The sequence below is a fragment of the Lipotes vexillifer genome, unplaced genomic scaffold, assembly GCF_000442215.2.
Source record: "Lipotes vexillifer unplaced genomic scaffold, Lipotes_vexillifer_v1.1 scaffold1042, whole genome shotgun sequence".
Lineage (NCBI taxonomy): Eukaryota > Metazoa > Chordata > Mammalia > Artiodactyla > Lipotidae > Lipotes > Lipotes vexillifer.
This window is the reverse complement of record NW_006777400.1, coordinates 209,329-214,747: the sequence shown is the minus strand read 5'-3', so window position 1 is coordinate 214,747 and position 5,419 is coordinate 209,329.

The following is a 5,419-nucleotide window of genomic DNA, read 5'->3' as shown; positions in this document are numbered from 1 at the left end:
CTTTCCCTGAATGCAGTTGTCAAGCAGATGTCCCTTGTGAAAGAGGTTCGTATGTTGATTGGAAGAGTCTTCATTCCGCAGAGACTGTAATTATAGCTTTCAGTAAAGCTTGCAAACCTGTCCCTCCGTGCGCGCACGCGCGCGTGTGTGTGTGTGTACATTTAGGTATTGTCCACTCTCCTCATACACAAAACCACCACACTTCACTTTGACTCTCCTGGTGAAAGTAGCAATATCTTCTGGGAATTGAACATGTACAAAGCCTAGTGAGACTGGGGTTGCTGGAAGAATGAAGTTCAGGAGGGAAGCAGACATGAAAGTGAGAAGTATGAAAGTTAGGAGCACAAAGCACACCCATATACAATGGTGAAGCAAATTCCATTAAGTCATTAGGAACTCATTATTGGGCCTAGAGAGAATTCTACTCTGTAATAGACTTTTAGTAAAATGCAAATAATTGTGCGAAGGATACTTTTAGATGGGTCCATTATTATCTTAGAGGAAACAGCTGACAAGCTAGCAAAGGGCAAGGCGGTATAGGTAGGAAAATCAAGCTAGGTGGGAAGGGGATGAAAGAGCAAAAGTAGGATGGTGGAAGTGGGGAGAGAGGCTGAACAAGGAGAACAGAAGGTACCAAAGATATGTGCTTGTCTACTTCATAAATTTGATTAGGTCCATCTCCAGATCTTCTGGTTCCCCCTTTACTTTTCTTTTTCTGCAGATTCCTCATTCTATACTTCATTTCCTAATCACTGTTCTTTAATTCCTAATCCAGAAAGGGTCGATCTAGCAGATTGGAAGATAAAAAATCAGTGTGAAACTTCTGGGCACAAATAGAGGAGGTATACAAGAAGAAAGCCAAGTTATAAACAGGAAAGTATGAAGTACAGGCAAACATGTATTATGGCTTTTTTCTCCATTAGAGTGCTTCAATCTCAGTTTGTTTTCTCACCCCAAGTAACATTCACAATCAAAATTATAGTAGAAAATCTTTAGACTAGAAAAAACTGGGAGACAGTCCAGAGAAAGAACATTAAATTAAAATACATCTGGGAACTTCAAACTTTTCTTCTGGAGCTTCCTCATCTCTCTCAGCCTTCATAGAATTGAAGAGAGTTAGACCCTTGCTCTGGATTAGGTTTTGGCTTAACAGAATGTTGTGACTGGTTTGATCATCTATCCAGCCACTAAAACCTTCTCCGTATCAGCAATAAAGCTGTTTTGCTTTCTTATCACTCATGTGCTCACTGGAGCAGCACTTTCAATTTCCTTCAAGACCTTTTCATTTGCATTCACAACTTGACTGGTGCAGGAGGCCTAGCATTTGGCCTATCTTGGCTTTCAACACACACCTTCCTCACTAAGCTTAATAATTTCTAGCTTTTGATTTAAAGTAAGAGAAATGTGGTGGTCCAGTGGCTAGGACTCTGCACTTTCATTGCCGAGGGCCCAAGTTCGATCCCTGGTCAGGGAACTAAGATCCCACAAACCACGCAGCCAGCAATCAATCAATCAATCAATCAAGTGAGAGAAATGTGACTTCCTTTCACTTGAACACTTAGAGGTCACTGTAGGGTTATCAATTAGCCTAGGCTCCTTCACTGACTGCAATTTCCTTCTCTAACCTTAATTTAAACAGGTTTATCTCTGGATAATACTTCTCTTGCTATACAGCCAGGTAGAGGCTGCTATTTCTCCCACATTCAATTTAGCTCTGGGTAAGTGATGGGACCAGTGTTCATTTCATATTACTTTTAGAGCCCACACATCTAGTTGCCTGTGAAAACCCTGGTTTATGCCATCTAGCTCTAATCACACCTTCTTTGGTTGTGGAATTACCAATTCCTGCTAATATTCCTCCATTCAATGAAGATTTGACTTATGGTTAGTTCAGAACACTTTTCCACTTCAAGTCCTGACATTTTAGGGTATTTCAAATCTATGTTAATGACATATCCATCATTCTGAACTTTCAGTACCTTAATCTCTACCTCCCATGACTTCTACCCCATTTCAGCCATATACTTCCATGGCAACACTCTGGACCTTGTAGTCACCCAGAACTAATTACTTCTGAAATAAATTTGGTCACTATACCATTTGAGAATATTTTCAGGATTCTCACCCTACCAATATCAAGACATCAGTTCTTCAACTACCATCTCACAGACCCATCTGCTTAATCCATATAAACCTTCTTTTGTCTTTGCTTTTCTTCCCTATCAAATTTAGATTTCATGTTCTATCACTTCAACCTTCTGTTGTCAGTATCCTCAACTCCCATGTTTTGTGGCCTTACACTTGCTTGGTGCACCATTCTATATAAAAGTGATTTTAATCAGATATGTCAATTGTGCTGTCAAAATTTTCTCTATTCTTTAGTCATTTTTGAGGGGTCTTCTTAATGAATCAAACACTAAGAAAGATATATTAAAATATCTACGATGGTAGATTTGTTAATTTTTAAATTTTCTATCTAGAGATTTTGCTTTATATATATTAAGGCTAAGATACTGGGTACACCCAAATTTGGACTTACTATACCTTCATGATAAGTCGAGACTTTTTTTTTTTTTTTGTGGTACGGGGGCCTCTCACTGTTATGGCCTCTCCCGTTGCAGAGCACAGGCTCAGCGGCCATGGCTCACGGGCCTAGCCGCTCCACGGCATGTGGGATCCTCCCGGACAGGGGCACAAACCCGTGTCCCCTGCATTGGCAGGCGAACTCTCAACCACTGCACCACCAGGGAAGTCCCAAGTTGAGACTTTTATAATGTGTTAACTGTTGCTAGGACTGTGTCATACTTATTGTCTATTTTGCCTCAGTATAATACATAAGCTCTTTATTGTTAAAAGTTGCCTGCTAACTTTACCATGATTTTATGACCTCAGTGTTCAACCTCAGTGTATCTTTTTTTTTGGGAGGGGGGGCGGTGGCATGCCGTGCAGCCTGTGGGATCTTAGTTCCCCTACCAGAGATTGAACCTGGGCCCTCAGCAGTGAAAGCTCAGAGTCCTAACCACTGGACCACTGGGGAATTCCCTCTCAGTGTATCTTACAGACAGCATATAATTGTCTATCTTTTTTCTTTTATATATTGATTCAATCTGACAATCTATGCCTTTAACTGGAAATTTAGCTTCATTTACATTTATTGTCTAAAATTATTTTCTACTTTTTGTCTTGCTTTTCTCCATATTTTATCTTCTAAAATAACAGCATTATTGAGATATAATCACACATGATAAAATCCACCCTTGTAAAGTGTACAGTTTAATAGATTTTAATATACTCTATAGAAACTCTATAGATAGAGTTGTGCAGCCATCAATACCATGAATTTTAGAATATTTTCATCACCACAAAAAGAAATCCCCACATGCATTAGTATGTATACCCAACCCCCTTTTTCACCCTGTCAGTCCTACGAAACCACTAACCTATGTTCCATAGGTTTGTCTATCCTGGACATTTCATGTAATTGGAATCATATAACGTTATGGTCTTTAGTGACGGCCTTCCTGGCATTTTTTCAAGGTTTATCCATGCTGTGGCCTGAATCAGTTCATCATTCCTTTTCACTGCCTAATAACATCACATTGTATGAATATACAACTTTTTGCTTATTCATTCATCATTTAATAGGCATCTGGGTTGTTTCTGCTTTTTGGTTATTATAAATAATGCCACTATAAACATCCATGTACAAGGTTTTGTTGTGGACATGTTTTCATTTCTCTTGGGCATATACTTAGAAATAGAATTGCTGGGTAATATAGTAATTCTATGTTTAGCCATTTGAGAAACTGTCAGACTATTTTCCAAAGTATCTGCAATATTTTACGTTCCCGTCAGCAATATACGATGGTTCCAATTTCTCCACACCTGCACCAACACGTGTTATTATCTGTCCTTTTGATTATAGCTATCCTAGTGGGTGTGAAGTGGTACATTATTACGGTTTTGTATTTATAAATGTAAATGTAAATGCAATGTTTTCTATATATCTTATGTCTTTTTGGTTCCTCTATTCTTCAATTACTGCCTTCTTTTCTCTTAAATAGATATTTTGTAGTATACCATTTCATTCCCTTGTTTCTTTTAATCTCTTTTTAGTTATTTTCCTAGTGATGGTCATGAGAATTACAATTAATATCTAACATTAAACCAATATAGTTCAGATCAGTACCAACTTAATTTCAGTAGTATTCAAAAACTTTGCTCCAATATTTCTCTGCCCCTCCCCCACCCTTTGTTCTATCATTGTCATACAAATTACATCTTTATACATTATAAGCACATGAGTGCAGTTTTCTAATTACTGTTTTACACAGAAGTCTTTTATGTCAGATAGAAAAAAAGAGTTACAAACAAAACTGCATTTACACTGACTTCTATATTTATCTATGTACTTACCTTTAGGGTGCTCTTTATCTCATGTGGATTCAAGCTCCTATCTAGTGTCCTTTCACTTCAGGTTTTAGTATTTCTTGTAGGGCAGGTCAGCTAGTGACAAATTTTATGTTTTTAATCTCAGAGTATCTTAATTTCTTCTTCACTTTGGAAGAATAATTTTGCTAGTTATAGAATTTTTAATTGAATCTTTCTTTTAACACTTTGTCATCTCACTGCCTTCTGGCTTCCACTCTTTCTGATGAGAAATCAGCTGTGGATCTTATTAAGCATCCCTTGTACATAATCAGTCACTTTTTTCTTGCTGTGTTCTTTTTTCTTTTTTATGGTCAGACCAACTGGTCTGACTTTATATAAACTATTTAATAAAATGAACAATTAAAAAATGAAGCATATGATTCATTCCTTTATAGTTGTTCTTTAGTAGAACAGGAATGTGATATGGTCCCTGGACCTAGAACCATACAGATACTCCTTGGGACCACAAAAGAAGAAATCCTAAAATGTGACTGTGGTCCTTGCTCATAGAATTGCCTGTGTCACTAATAGAAGGCTGGAGAACCAGGATTCCCTTCAGGTCTCCAGGGCAACAGTCCAGGTGACCAATCAACTCCTAGGCCTAGGCTCATTGTTGGAGGTGTAAATGTTGCTATGATTACTGAAACCTTGGTGACTGAACTAAACAAAAAGTAGAGCCTGCTCAGTCTCCTAAGACTACATCAAGCAAGTTTGTAGACATGTCTGTGGGTTAAAGATGGTAAAAGTAGAAGAGGTATGCAGAGTTGGAAAGGGGCTGTGTTGGATGTGTTTCCCTGGATGAGATTTTCAGATCAATTTACCAGAAATGGACAGTTTCCTGAGAGAGGCCCTTGAAGTAACAGAAGGGTAGTAGCAGGAGGGGGAGATTACATCTGGCACATAGTAGGTATTCACATTTTGTTGCATACTAACCCCTGAATGTTTCCTTTGATCCATTCTGAAAGGAGTAGGACTTTCTCCCCACCTC